Source organism: Cherax quadricarinatus, chromosome 95 (genome assembly GCF_038502225.1).
Source record: "Cherax quadricarinatus isolate ZL_2023a chromosome 95, ASM3850222v1, whole genome shotgun sequence".
In the NCBI taxonomy this organism is placed as follows: Eukaryota; Metazoa; Arthropoda; class Malacostraca; order Decapoda; family Parastacidae; genus Cherax; species Cherax quadricarinatus.
The window spans coordinates 6,345,230-6,361,553 of NC_091386.1; the positions used below are offsets into that span (position 1 = coordinate 6,345,230).

Genomic DNA, 16,324 nt, shown 5'->3' on the forward strand with positions numbered 1-16,324 from the left:
TGTGAGTCACATCCTGGGTGTTAGTGGACTGGTGTGGGTCACATCCTGGGTGTTAGTGGACTGGTGTGGGTCACATCCTGGGTGTTAGTGGACTGGTGTGGGTCACATCCTGGGTGTTAGTGGACTAGTGTGGGTCACATCCTGGGTGTTAGTGGACTGGTGTGGGTCACATCCTGGGTGTTAGTGGACTGGTGTGGGTCACATCCTGGGTGTTAGTGGACTGGTGTGGGTCACATCCTGGGTGTTAGTGGACTGGTGTGGGTCACATCCTGGGTGTTAGTGGACTGGTGTGGGTCACATCCTGGGTGTTAGTGGACTGGTGTGGGTCACATCCTGGGTGTTAGTGGACTGGTGTGGGTCACATCCTGGGTGTTAGTGGACTGGTGTGGGTCACATCCTGGGTGTTAGTGGACTGGTGTGGGTCACATCCTGGGTGTTAGTGGACTGGTGTGGGTCACATCCTGGGTGTTAGTGGACTGGTGTGGGTCACATCCTGGGTGTTAGTGGACTGGTGTGGGTCACATCCTGGGTGTTAGTGGACTGGTGTGGGTCACATCCTGGGTGTTAGTGGACTGGTGTGGGTCACATCCTGGGTGTTAGTGGACTGGTGTGGGTCACATCCTGGGTGTTAGTGGACTGGTGTGGGTCACATCCTGGGTGTTAGTGGACTGGTGTGGGTCACATCCTGGGTGTTAGTGGACTGGTGTGGGTCACATCCTGGGTGTTAGTGGACTGGTGTGGGTCACATCCTGGGTGTTAGTGGACTGGTGTGGGTCACATCCTGGGTGTTAGTGGACTGGTGTGGGTCACATCCTGGGTGTTAGTGGACTGGTGTGGGTCACATCCTGGGTGTTAGTGGACTGGTGTGGGTCACATCCTGGGTGTTAGTGGACTGGTGTTGGTCACATCCTGGGTGTTAGTGGACTGGTGTGGGTCACATCCTGGGTGTTAGTGGACTGGTGTGGGTCACATCCTGGGTGTTAGTGGACTGGTGTGGGTCACATCCTGGGTGTTAGTGGACTGGTGTGGGTCACATCCTGGGTGTTAGTGGACTGGTGTGGGTCACATCCTGGGTGTTAGTGGACTGGTTGGTCACATCCTGGGTGTTAGTGGACTGGTGTGGGTCACATCCTGGGTGTTAGTGGACTGGTGTGGGTCACATCCTGGGTGTTAGTGGACTGGTGTGGGTCACATCCTGGGTGTTAGTGGACTGGTGTGGGTCACATCCTGGGTGTTAGTGGACTGGTGTGGGTCACATCCTGGGTGTTAGTGGACTGGTGTGGGTCACATCCTGGGTGTTAGTGGACTGGTGTGGGTCACATCCTGGGTGTTAGTGGACTGGTGTGGGTCACATCCTGGGTGTTAGTGGACTGGTGTGGGTCACATCCTGGGTGTTAGTGGACTGGTGTGGGTCACATCCTGGGTGTTAGTGGACTGGTGTGGGTCACATCCTGGGTGTTAGTGGACTGGTGTGGGTCACATCCTGGGTGTTAGTTGACTGGTGTGGGTCACATCCTGGGTGTTAGTGGACTGGTGTGGGTCACATCCTGGGTGTTAGTGGACTGGTGTGGGTCACATCCTGGGTGTTAGTGGACTGGTGTGGGTCACATCCTGGGTGTTAGTGGACTGGTGTGGGTCACATCCTGGGTGTTAGTGGACTGGTGTGGGTCACATCCTGGGTGTTAGTGGACTGGTGTGGGTCACATCCTGGGTGTTAGTGGACTGGTGTGGGTCACATCCTGGGTGTTAGTGGACTGGTGTGGGTCACATCCTGGGTGTTAGTGGACTGGTGTGGGTCACATCCTGGGTGTTAGTGGACTGGTGTGGGTCACATCCTGGGTGTTAGTGGACTGGTGTGGGTCACATCCTGGGTGTTAGTGGACTGGTGTGGGTCACATCCTGGGAGTGTAATGGGACGGCACTGTGGAGGAGGCGAGACTGTAACCTGTGTGGCTGTAGGAATGGTACAGCAGTTTGCACTTATCTCAACTGTTATGGTGAGTACTCTGACGTGACGGTACTCTGGGAGGTGTATATGTCAGTGTGTGTACACTGGGAGGTGTGTATGTCAGCGTGTATACAGAGGGAGGTATGTATGTCGGTGTGTATGCACAGGGAGGTGTGTATGTCGGTGTGTATTCACAGGGAGGTGTGTATGTCAGTGTGTATACACCGAGAGCTGTGTATGTCTGTGTGTTTACACTGGGAGATGTGTATGTCAGTGTATATACACTTGGAGGTGTGTATGTAAGTGTGTATATACTTGGAGTTGTGTATGTCAGTGTGTATACACAGGGAGATGTGTATGTAAGAGTGTATACACAGGGAGATGTGTATGTCAGTGTGTATATACTGGGAGATATATATGTCAGTGTGTATACTCTGGGAGGTGTGTATATCAGTGTGTATACACTGGGAGGTGTGTATGTCAGTGTGTATACACCGAAAGATGTGTATGTCAGTGTGTATACACCGAGAGGTGTGTATGTCAGTGTGTATACCCTGGGAGATGTGTATGTCGGTGTGTATAAACCGAGAGGTGTGTATGTCAGTGTGTATACACTGGGAGGTGTGTATATCAGTGTGTATACAGAGGGAGGTGTGTATGTCGGTGTGTATGCACAGGGAGGTGTGTATGTCGGTGTGTATACACAGGGAGGTGTGTATGTCAGTGTGTATACCCTGGGTGATGTGTATGTCAGTGTGTATACACTGGGAGGTGTGTATGTCAGTGTGTATACACCGAAAGATGTGTATGTCAGTGTGTATACACCGAGAGGTGTGTATGTCAGTGTGTATACCCTGGGAGATGTGTATGTCAGTGTGTATACACCGAGAGGTGTGCATGTCAGTGTGTATACACTGGGAGGTGTGTATGTCAGTGTGTATACACCGAGAGGTGTGTATGTCAGTGTGTATACACTGGGAGGTGTGTATGTCAGTGTGTATACACCGAGAGGTGTGTATGTCAGTGTGTATACTCCGAGAGGTGTGTATGTCAGTGTGTATACACTGGGAGGTGTGTATATCAGTTTGTAAACACCGAGAGGTGTATATGTCAGTGTGTATACACAGAGAGGTGTGTATGTCTGTGTGTATGCACCGAGAGGTGTGTATATGAGTGTGTATACATTGGGAGATGTGTATGTCAGTGTGCATACACTGGAAGGTGTGTATGTCACTGTGTATACACTGTGAGGTGTGTATGTCAGTGTGTATACACTGTGAGGTATGTATGTCAGTGTGTATACACTGTGAGGTGTGTATGTCAGTGTGTATACACTGTGAGGTGTGTATGTCAGTGTGTATACACTGTGAGGTGTGTATGTCAGTGTGTATACACTGTGAGGTGTGTATGTCAGTGTGTATACACTGTGAGGTGTGTATGTCAGTGTGTATACACTGTGAGGTGTGTATGTCAGTGTGTATACACTGGGAGGTGTGTATGTCAGTGTGTATACACTGTGAGGTGTGTATGTCAGTGTGTATACGCCGAGAAGTGTGTATGTCAGTGTGTATACACTGTGAGGTGTGTATGTCAGTGTGTATACACTGTGAGGTGTGTATGTCAGTGTGTATACACTGGGAGGTGTGTATGTCAGTGTTTATACACTGTGAGGTGTGTATGTCAGTGTGTATACGCCGAGAAGTGTGTATGTCAGTGTGTATACACTGTGAGGTGTGTATGTCAGTGTGTATACACTGGGAGGTGTGTATGTCAGTGTGTATACACTGACGTGTGTATGTCAGTGTGTATACACTGACGTGTGTATGTCAGTGTGTATACACTGACGTGTGTATGTCAGTGTGTATACACTGACGTGTGTATGTCAGTGTGTATACACTGACGTGTGTATGTCAGTGTGTATACACTGTGAGGTGTGTATGTCAGTGTGTATACACTGGGAGGTGTGTATGTCAGTGTGTATACACTGGGAGGTGTGTATGTCAGTGTGTATACACTGTGAGGTGTGTATGTCAGTGAGTATACTCCGAGAGGTGTGTATATCAGTGTGCATACACTGGGAGGTGTGTATGTCAGCGTGTATACACTGTGAGGTGTGTATGTCAGTGTGTATACACTGTGAGGTGTGTATGTCAGTGTGTATACACTGGGAGGTGTGTATGTCAGTGTGTATACACTGGGAGGTGTGTATGTCAGTGTGTATACACTGTGAGGTGTGTATGTCAGTGTGTATACACTGGGAGGTGTGTATGTCAGTGTGTATACACTGGGAGGTGTGTATGTCAGTGTGTATACACTGTGAGGTGTGTATGTCAGTGAGTATACTCCGAGAGGTGTGTATATCAGTGTGCATACACTGGGAGGTGTGTATGTCAGCGTGTATACACTGTGAGGTGTGTATGTCAGTGTGTATACACTGTGAGGTGTGTATGTCAGTGTGTATACACTGTGAGGTGTGTATGTCAGTGTGTATACACTGTGAGGTGTGTATGTCAGTGTGTATACACTGGGAGGTGTGTATGTCAGTGTGTATACACTGGGAGGTGTGTATGTCAGTGTGTATACACTGTGAGGTGTGTATGTCAGTGAGTATACTCCGAGAGGTATGTATATCAGTGTGCATACACTGGGAGGTGTGTATGTCAGCGTGTATACACTGTGAGGTGTGTATGTCAGTGTGTATACACTGTGAGGTGTGTATGTCAGTGTGTATACACTGGGAGGTGTGTATGTCAGTGTGTATACACTGGGAGGTGTGTATGTCAGTGTGTATACACTGTGAGGTGTGTATGTCAGTGAGTATACTCCGAGAGGTGTGTATATCAGTGTGCATACACTGGGAGTTATGTTTGTCAGTGTGTATACACTGGGAGGTATGTATGCCAGTGTGTAAACAGGGAGGTGTGTATGTCAGTGTGTATACACTGTGAGGTGTGTATGTCAGTGAGTATACACCGTGAGGTTTGTATGTTAGTGAGTATACACCGTGAGGTGTGTATGTCAGTGTGTATACACCGTGAGGTGTGTATGTCAGTGTGTATACACTGTGAGGTGTGTATGTCAGTGAGTATACACCGTGAGGTGTGTATGTTAGTGAGCATACACCGTGAGGTGTGTATGTTAGTGAGTATACACCGTGAGGTGTGTATGTTAGTGAGTATACACCGTGAGGTGTGTATGTCAGTGTGTATACACCGTGAGGTGTGTATGTTAGTGAGTATACACCGTGAGGTGTGTATGTCAGTGTGTATACACCGTGAGGTGTGTATGTCAGTGTGTATACACCGTGAGGTGTGTATGTTAGTGAGTATACACCGTGAGGTGTGTATGTTAGTGAGTATACACCGTGAGGTGTGTATGTCAGTGAGTATACACCGTGAGGTGTGTATGTTAGTGAGTATACACCCTGAGGTGTGTATGTTAGTGAGTATACACCGTGAGGTGTGTATGTCAGTGTGTATACACTGACTGTATACACGAGACTTACATTTTTTCACAGTGGGTAGAATGCATGAAGGCACATCACTTGCTTCGTGTGACTGTATTGGATAAACATCAGTGTTAGCAGTGCCACTAATATGGCACTCCCCTCCAGACGCCCAGCTAGTGGAGTGCATACCGGAATCTCGCTTCAGAGATCACTGCAATCGTGAGTGCCACTGCAGTGCCAGTGGCAGGATAGCGTGTAGCGACGGCCCATGTAATGCAGGTGAGTCAAATAATATATATATATATATATATATATATATATATATATATATATATATATATATATATATATATATATATATATATATATATATATATATATATATATATATATATATATATATATATATATATATATATATATATATATATATATATGCAAGAAACGTAATTGATAAATCTTTTAAAGTTGCTAGAAATACTTTTTACAATCCAAAAAGGGACAACCAGCCTTATTCAACTAAAATATGTTGGTTCTCCCTTACCATCAAAACTTGGTTGATATGCCTTCTCTTCTTAAGACTTTTAATATTAAAGTTGTATTCAAAAATCTTGATACAGTAAAAAAAACTTTTGATAAAGAATTCCCCCCAAAATGCTGATGGATGTGTCTATAAGATTCCTTGTAAAATTTGCGATAAAGTTTATTACGGTCAAACTGGTAAAAATCTCGAACTAAGATTAAAACAACATAAATATAGCATTAGAACTGGACAAGATTCCAATGCTCTATTTATTCATGTAAGAGATTTTAACCATCCAATTGATTTTCAAAAAGTTGAGAAAGTAGTATCAAGCAAGTCCATGGTCGACAGGAATATAATTGAATCTTGTTTCATAAAAAGCAGTTTTGACAATAATATGAATATTTCCTTTGGTTTATATAAATTAGATCCATTTATAATTAATAGAATTTGGGAAGAATTTAATAATACATTGGACAAATAATAATTTTTTAAATTTCTTATTTCTTGGGTAGAATAGTTTGTTGGTGGGTTGTATGAAGGACCTGTCTAGTTGGGCCGGCGGGCCTGCTGTCTAGTGTCAGGTGTTTCGTTGTTGTAGGATCTGATAGTGAGGTGTGGGCTACCCCTTTATATACCTTCCTTTGATGCTTTACTTTCATTGTTCCTTGATAATGTGAGTAGTCACGAAAGCGCTTGGAACTTCTCTATTCTTTCACAGTGGTTGTTTTGCATATATATATATATATATATATATATATATATATATATATATATGTGTGTGTGTGTGTGTGTGTGTGTGTGTGTGTGTGTGTGTGTGTGTGTGTGTGTGTGTGTGTGTGTGTGTGTGTGTGTGTGTGTGTGTGTGTGTGTGTGTGTATGTGTCGTGCCGAATAGGCAGAACTTGCCATCTTGGCTTAAATAGCAACGCTCATCTTGCCATATAGGACAAGTGAAAATTTGTGTATGCAATAATTTCGCCAAAATCATTCTGAACCTAACGAAAAAAATATATTTCACTGTGTTTGTTTAGTATTAAATTATTGTAAACAAATCTAAAATATATTTAGTTGGACTAGGTTAAAATAAATTGCTCTTGTTATAATAAGGTTAGGTAAGTTTTCTAAGATTCTTTAGTTGCAAAATTAAAATTTTTTACATTATCATTAATGAAAAAAATATATCATTAAACGTATAAGAGAAAATTTCAGAAAGGACTTCATTTTAAATGAGTTCTTGCTAATTGACCAGTTTTACATATTCGGCACGACATATATATATATATATATATATATATATATATATATATATATATATATATATATATATATATATATATATATATATATATATATATATATATAATTATATATATATATATATATATATATATATATATATATATATATATATATATATATATAATACTAGTGATATACAGTTTCATGAATTGGGTAGGCAGATTCTAAATCTCAGAGTAATAAGGATATACCAAAGTTATAACACTATAGATATACAACGATATCGTGAGTTGGGCAGGGAGGTACAACATCTCAGAGGAACAAGGAAGTGCCAGAGTTGGATGTTGGGTAAGTGCTTGAGGCAGTGGGTAGAATGAACGGGAGCATAGCAGCTAGGACAAATGAGATTACGTCTAACATTTTACAAGCAAGTGGATATATAGTTTTAGAGAGGTTTTTGAATTCCTTAATAATAATAATAATAATAATAATAATAATAATAATAATAATAATAATAATAATAATAATAATAATAATAATAATAATAATAATAATAATAATAATAATTATTATTATTATTATTATTATTATTATTATTATTATTATTATTAATACATTGGCCAACTCTCAGCTATGCAAGCTGTCCAAAACCAGAGAAAATGCATTCACCATCATTCATTCAATTGCTGTCTTGCCAGAAACTTGCTAACATCAAAGTTTGTAGTGCCCTATGTACTGTAACTTCCCCACCCTTCCTTCAGAGTACAGGCACTGTACTTCCCACCTCCAGGACTCAAGTCCCAACTATCTGGTTTCCCCTGAATCCCTCCCTTCATGTCACTTTGCTCACACTCTAGCAGCACGTCGAGCTTTTAAAAACCACTTGCCTGTTGGATGTTCAAGCCTCTACCACTCAAAACTTCCTTTACCCCCTCTCTCCAACCTGTCGTAAGACGACCCCTACCTCTCCAGATCATCCTATTTTGCTCACATTATTATTATTATTATTATTATTATTATTATTATTATTATTATTATTATTATTATTATACGAGGAATATTGAAGGCAGTATATCAATAATTTTCTTTTTATCAGTGATGGAGGTAGAAGGGCAAAGGTGCGATCACGCTTACTTCCTAATGAATAAGTGCATTTGGTGTTGGTGTAAAGATGGTCACCTCACCTGCAACCACGACACCTGTGTTGCATCCCTCCAGCAGGTACCAGCCACCAAACGTACACCTACTGACAACTCCTGTACCTAGCAACTGACTACTCACATCCCCCACACTCTCTGATCATCAACTCTCCTGGGTGAGTATGTTGGGTAGTTGGTACAACACGGGTAGTTGGTACAACACGGGTAGTTGGTACAACACGGGTAGTTGGTACAACACGGGTAGTTGGTACAACATGGGTAGTTGGTACAACACGGGTAGTTGGTACAACACGGGTAGTTGGTACAACACGGGTAACCAGCTTGTTCAACGAGGTTAAGGCGCTTATACAATGATGTTAAGATGTATAAGGGTATAAGGGGAAGATGCTTGTATAAGGGGAAAGATGCTTGTATAAGGGGTAAAATGCTTGTATAAGGGGAAGATGCTTGTATAAGGGGAAGATGCTTGTATAATGGGAAGATGCCTGTATAAGGGGAAAGATGTTTGTATAAGGGGAAGATGCTTGTATAAGGGGAAGATGCTTGTATAAGGGGAAGTTGCTTGTATAAGGGGAAGATGCTTGTATAAGGGGAAGATGCTTGTATAAGAGGAAAGATGCTTGTATAAGGGGAAAGATGCTTGTATAAGGGGAAAATGCTTGTATAAGGGGTAAAATGCTTGTATAAGGGGAAGATGCTTGTATAAGGGGAAGATGCTTGTATAAGGGGAAGATGCTTGTATAAGGGGTAAAATGCTTGTATAAGGGGAAGATGCTTGTATAAGGGGAAGATGCTTGTATAAGGGGAAAGATGCTTGTGTAAGGGGTAAAATGCTTGTATAAGGGGAAGATGCTTGTATAAGGGGAAAGATGCTTGTATAAGGGGATGATGCTTGTATAAGGGGAAGATGCTTGTATAAGGGGAAGATGCTTGTATAAGGGGAAGATGCTTGCATAAGGGGTAAAATGCTTGTATAAGGGGAAGATGCTTGTATAAGGGGAAGATGCTTGTATAAGGGGAAGATGCTTGTATAAGGGGAAGATGCTTGTATAAGGGGGAAGATGCCTGTATAAGGGGAAAAATGCTTGTATAAGGGGAAGATGCTTGTATAAGGGGAAGATGCTTGTATAAGGGGAAGATGCTTGTATAAGGGGAAGATGATTGTATAAGGGTTAAGATGCTTGTATAAGGATTAAGATGCTTGTATAAGGGGAAAAATGCTTGTATAAGGGGAAAATGCTTGTATAAGGGGAAGATGCTTGTATAAGGGGTAAGATGCTTGTATAAGGGGAAAGATGCTTGTATAAGGGGTAAGATGCTTGTATAAGGGGAAAGATGCTTGTATAAGGGGAAAGATGCTTGTATAAGTGGTAAGATGCTTGTATAAGGGGAAAAATGCTTGTATAAGGATTAAGATGCTTGTATAAGGGTTAAGATGCTTGTATAAGGGTTAAGATGCTTGTATAAGGGTTAAGATGCTTGTATAAGGGGTAAGATGCTTGTATAAGGGGAAAAATGCTTGTATAAGGGGAAGGATGCTTGTATAAGGGGAAGATGCTTGTATAAGGGGAAGATGCTTGTAAAAGGGGTAAGATGCTTGTATAAGGGTTAAGATGCTTGTATAAGGGGAAAAATACTTGCACAGGAGATCGTAAACAGAAGCGAGAGGGGAACGCTCTCCCTGACGTTCACTCGACTGCAATTAACATATCTATGATTATAATTAATAAGTATGGAAGAAAGCCAGTGAGGGAGACTTGGCAACATTCCTCAGAGAGATACAGTAAAATTAGACGCTGTTGCATGCTGGGAGACGAAGAAAGAATAATTAATAGCCTTCACATTATCCAATACTTACACAGGAATTTTGTTTTCCAGACTGGAACTCCCACCCGGAGAAAGACGTAGTGGAAGCTGACTCTGTGCTGAGGCACTGCTGAGATGTTATCTTACAGTCGACAGTCTCAGAGATGCTTAACACTCTTGTCTTCAAGCAGGAAAACAAGCAAGCAATTTGCCGAACAGATTTCTAATGGGTAGAGGTTAATCAAGTCAGAAAGAAGTACGTCTCTCTATCTCTCTCTCAAACACTAGCATTTGGAGATGTCACCTACATTACTACGGTAATGTGGCTTCCTAATCTTAACCAGCCAGTCATAAATCCACTCAAGGAACTCCATCAACATTATTCATATGAGTATATCCACAAAACATCCACTTCCAGCTGGTGAGACTCGAACCCGCGGCAAGGATGTTGTCACTGTTCTTCCTGAAGTAAGGTAGCCAAGAGCACATTAAGACATGCATGCTTACAATCATTTAAATGTATTAACGATTAAACTGAAAATAATGATTATGTTCTTTTCCTTCATTTAATACCCATCTATCTTAAATAATAATAATAATAATAATAATAATAATAATAATAATGACTTACTATAATGAGTTCCAAAAAGTACTGAGGGAAGTTAGAGATCAGTATCGCCTCTACCCAGGAAAAAATTTCTCCTCCTATTCCGTGTGCCGCAAGTTTCCTCAATCGAAAGCCTTACTGAAGTCCATATACACAATATCATATTTAATACCATGATCTACTTCCTCAAACACCTTAGTGAAGTAAGTTAGTAAATTCGTAAGACAGGAACGCCCCTTTGTAAAACCATGTTGAGAATCATTAATCAATCTGTGCCTGTCAAGATGGCTACGAATTGCTTCAGCAATTATTGATTCCATAAATTTTCCCACTATGGAGGTAAGGCTTATTGGTCTATAGTTGGAAGCTAAGGACCTATCATCTGCCTTGTAAATAGGTATTACATTTGCCATTTTCCACTTATCAGGCACTATGCCACTTTGTAGTGATATGTTGAAAAGATTAGCCAAAGGTATGCTAAGTTCCTCTTTACATTCCTTTAAAACCTTTGCTAACAGTTCATTAGGACCTGGGGATTTGCTCGGTTTTAATTTCCCTATTTGTTTGAGAACCATGTCACTAGTTACCACAATCGTGCATAGTTTATTATCTATTATTTCTGGAATTTGGCTAGTATCTTCTTGGGTAAAACCTGAGAAGAAATACGAACTACTTTTAAGAGGGCCAATATTGTCCCTAATCTTGCTTCTGTGTACCTAAACTTGCTTCTGTGTACCTAATCTTACTTCTATGTACCTAATCTTGCTTCTGTGTACCTAATCTTGCTTCTGTGTACCTAATCTTACTTCTGTGTACCTAATCTTGCTTCTGTGTACCTAATCTTGCTTCTATGTACCTAATCTTGCTTCTGTGTACCTAATCTTACTTCTGTGTACCTAATCTTGCTTCTATGTACCTAATCTTGCTTCTATGTACCTAATCTTGCTTCTGTGTACCTAATCTTACTTCTGTGTACCTAATCTTGCTTCTATGTACCTAATCTTGCTTCTGTGTACCTAATCTTGCTTCTATGTACCTAATCTTGCTTCTGTGTACCTAATCTTACTTCTGTGTACCTAATCTTACTTCTGTGTACCTAATCTTACTTCTGTGTACCTAATCTTGCTTCTATGTACCTAATCTTACTTCTGTGTACCTAATCTTACTTCTGTGTACCTAATCTTGCTTCTATGTACCTAATCTTACTTCTATGTACCTAATCTTACTTCTATGTACCTAATCTTACTTCTATGTACCTAATCTTACTCCTATGTACCTAATCTTACATCTATGTACCTAATCTTATTCTATGTACCTAATCTTACTTCTACGTACCTAATCTTACTTCTATGTACCTAATCTTACTTCTACGTACCTAATCTTACTTCTATGTACCTAATCTTACTTCTACGTACCTAATCTTACATCTATGTACCTAATCTTACTTCTACGTACCTAATCTTACTTCTATGTACCTAATCTTACTTCTATGTACCTAATCTTACTTCTATGTACCTAATCTTACTTCTATGTACCTAATCTTACTTCTACGTACCTAATCTTACTTCTATGTACCTAATCTTACTTCTACGTACCTAATCTTACTTCTATGTACCTAATCTTACTTCTACGTACCTAATCTTACTTCTATGTACCTAATCTTACTTCTACGTACCTAATCTTACTTCTATGTACCTAATCTTACTTCTACGTACCTATCACATCACGATGAAGCTCATGCTACAGCTCTGCACACCTCTCTACACCAGGCCAATCCACCGCCCTAAATCAAACTCGGTGGCTCAGTGGTGCCGTGGTGGATCTCCTGTATACCAGCACCACGGTTCGAACCTCCAGTCATTCTTCAGGAATAATTAAAAGGGAAATTAAACAAAAATGAATATTAATAATTTTAATTTAACAAAAAATAGTGTTAGCAGACATGTTAAACTATATAATTACCTATCTACACATTAACCCAAGTTACATATTAACCCAAGTTACATAATAACCCAAGTTGCATATTAACCCAAGTTACATAATAACCCAAGTTACATATTAACCCAAGTTACATATTAACCCAAGTTACATATTAACCAAAGTTACATATTAACCCAAGTTACATATTAACCCAAGTTACATATTAACCCAAGTTACATATTAACCCAAGTTACATATTAACCCAAGTTACATATTAACCCAAGTTACATATTAACCCAAGTTACATATTAACCCAAGTTACATATTAACCCAAGTTACATATTAACCCAAGTTATATATTAACCCAAGTTACATATTAACCCAAGTTACATATTAACCCAAGTTACATATTAACCCAAGTTACATATTAACCCAAGTTACATATTACCCCAAGTTACATATTAACCCAAGTTATATATTAACCCAAGTTACATATTAACCCAAGTTACATATTAACCCAAGTTACATATTAACCCAAGTTATATATTTACCCAAGTTACATATTAACCCAAGTTACATATTAACCCAAGTTACATATTAACCCAAGTTACATATTAACCCAAGTTATATATTTACCCAAGTTACATATTAACCCAAGTTATATATTTACCCAAATTACATATTAACCCAAGTTACATATTAACCCAAGTTACATATTAACTCAAGTTACATATTAACCCAAGATACATATTAACCCAAGTTACATATTAACCCAAGTTACATATTAACCCAAGTTACATATTAACCCAAGTTACTTATTAAACCAAGTTACATATTAACCCAAGTTACATATTAACCCAAGTTACTTATTAAACCAAGTTACATATTAACCCAAGTTACATATTAACCCAAGTTACATATTAACCCAAGTTACATATTAACCCTAGTTACATATTAACTCAAGTTAAATATTAACTAGGTTACATATTAACCCAAGTTAAATATTAACTAGGTTACATATTAACCTAAGTTACATATTAACCCAAGTTACCGCATCCAGGGTATAGTTATGTACCTACAGGTACATAATTACTCCCTGGACGCGGCCCAAGTGTCAGTAACCTAACTCCCAGGTACCTAGTTACAGCTAGGTGAGAGGAGACATGGTCATACCTCTCATCATGACCGGATATCGAATCCAGGTCTCTTTGGTTATGTGCCGAGTGCTCTGCCAATGAGCTGCAGGTCACGTGATTATAATAATTTAATTAGGACACAAGGGTAATTAGGTATCACTAAGTAACTGAACGGGAAATATTCAGTAATTAATCAGAGGTGTACTCTAGGAGAAGTTAGTCGTTTACAACGAGTACAAGAGTACTTCCTGGTTCACTACCAGTACATGTGTACTTCCTGGTTCACTACCAGTACATGTGTACTTCCTGGTTCACTACCAGTACATGTGTACTTCCTGGTTCACTACCAGTACATGTGTACTTCCTGGTTCACTACCAGTACATGTGTACTTCCTGGTTCACTACCAGTACATGTGTACTTCCTGGTTCACTACCAGTATATGTGTACTTCCTGGTTCACTAGCAGTACATGTGTACTTCCTGGTTCACTACCAGTACATGTGTACTTCCTGGTTCACTAGCAGTACATGTGTACTTCCTGGTTCACTACCAGTACATGTGTCCTTCCTTGTTCACTACCAGTACATGTGTACTTCCTGGTTCACTACCAGTACATGTGTCCTTCCTGGTTCACTACCAGTACATGTGTACTTCCTGGTTCACTACCAGTACATGTGTACTTCCTGGTTCACTACCAGTACATGTGTACTTCCTGGTTCACTACCAGTACATGTGTCCTTCCTGGTTCACTACCAGTACATGTGTACTTCCTGGTTCACTACCAGTACATGTGTACTTCCTGGTTCACTACCAGTACATGTGTACTTCCTGGTTCACTACTAGTACATGTGTACTTCCTGGTTCACTACCAGTACATGTGTCCTTCCTGGTTCACTACCAGTACATGTGTACTTCCTGGTTCACTACCAGTACATGTGTACTTCCTGGTTCACTACCAGTACATGTGTACTTCCTGGTTCACTACCAGTACATGTGTCCTTCCTGGTTCACTACCAGTACATGTGTACTTCCTGGTTCACTACCAGTACATGTGTACTTCCTGGTTCACTACCAGTACATGTGTACTTCCTGGTTCACTACCAGTACATGTGTACTTCCTGGTTCACTACCAGTACATGTGTACTTCCTGGTTCACTACCAGTACATGTGTACTTCCTGGTTCACTACCAGTACATGTGTACTTCCTGGTTCACTACCAGTACTATGGTTCACTACCAGTACATGTGTACTTCCTGGTTCACTACCAGTACATGTGTACTTCCTGGTTCACTACCAGTACATGTGTACTTCCTGGTTCACTACCAGTACATGTGTACTTCCTGGTTCACTACCAGTACATGTGTACTTCCTGGTTCACTACCAGTACATGTGTACTTCCTGGTTCACTACCAGTACATGTGTACTTCCTGGTTCACTACCAGTACATGTGTACTTCCTGGTTCACTACCAGTACATGTGTACTTCCTGGTTCACTACCAGTACATGTGTACTTCCTGGTTCACTACCAGTACATGTGTACTTCCTGGTTCACTACCAGTACATGTGTACTTCCTGGTTCACTACCAGTACATGTGTACTTCCTGGTTCACTACCAGTACATGTGTCCTTCCTGGTTCACTACCAGTACATGTGTACTTCCTGGTTCACTACCAAAACAAGAGAACTACCTGGTTCACTACCAGTACATGTGTACTTCCTGGTTCACTACCAGTACATGTGTACTTCCTGGTTCACTACCAGAACATGTGTACTTCCTGGTTCACTACCAGTACATGTGTACTTCCTGGTTCACTACCAGAACAAGAGAACTACCTGGTTCACTACCAGTACATGTGTACTTCCTGGTTCACTACCAGTACATGTGTACTTCCTGGTTCACTACCAGAACATGTGTACTTCCTGGTTCACTACCAGAACAAGAGAACTACCTGGTTCACTACCAGAACAAGAGAACTACCTGGTTCACTACCAGTACATGTGTACTTCCTGGTTCACTACCAGTACATGTGTACTTCCTGGTTCACTACCAGTACATGTGTCCTTCCTGGTTCACTACCAGTACATGTGTACTTCCTGGTTCACTACCAGTACATGTGTACTTCCTGGTTCACTACCAGAACAAGAGAACTACCTGGTTCACTACCAGTACATGTGTACTTCCTGGTTCACTACCAGTACATGTGTACTTCCTGGTTCACTACCAGTACATGTGTCCTTCCTGGTTCACTACCAGTACATGTGTACTTCCTGGTTCACTACCAGTACATGTGTACTTCCTGGTTCACTACCAGTACATGTGTCCTTCCTGGTTCACTACCAGTACATGTGTACTTCCTGGTTCACTACCAGTACATGTGTACTTCCTGGTTCACTACCAGTACATGTTTACTTCCTGGTTCACTACCAGTACATGTTTACTTCCTGGTTCACTACCAGTACATGTGTACTTCCTGGTTCACTAGCAGTACATGTGTACTTCCTGGTTCACTACCAGTACATGTGTACTTCCTGGTT

The 16,324-nt window shown here is 40.9% G+C and overlaps 1 long non-coding RNA gene across 1 annotated transcript; it reads left to right on the top strand.

Moving 5' to 3' along the window:
- The first annotated feature begins 1,903 nt into the window (after nucleotides 1-1,903).
- On the top strand, nucleotides 1,904-10,673 carry LOC128703952 (uncharacterized). Its single transcript, XR_011394702.1, has 4 exons — nucleotides 1,904-1,997; nucleotides 5,562-5,675; nucleotides 8,257-8,475; nucleotides 10,199-10,673. It is a non-coding gene; the product is annotated as an uncharacterized lncRNA (long non-coding RNA).
- The last annotated feature ends 5,651 nt before the right edge of the window (nucleotides 10,674-16,324 follow it).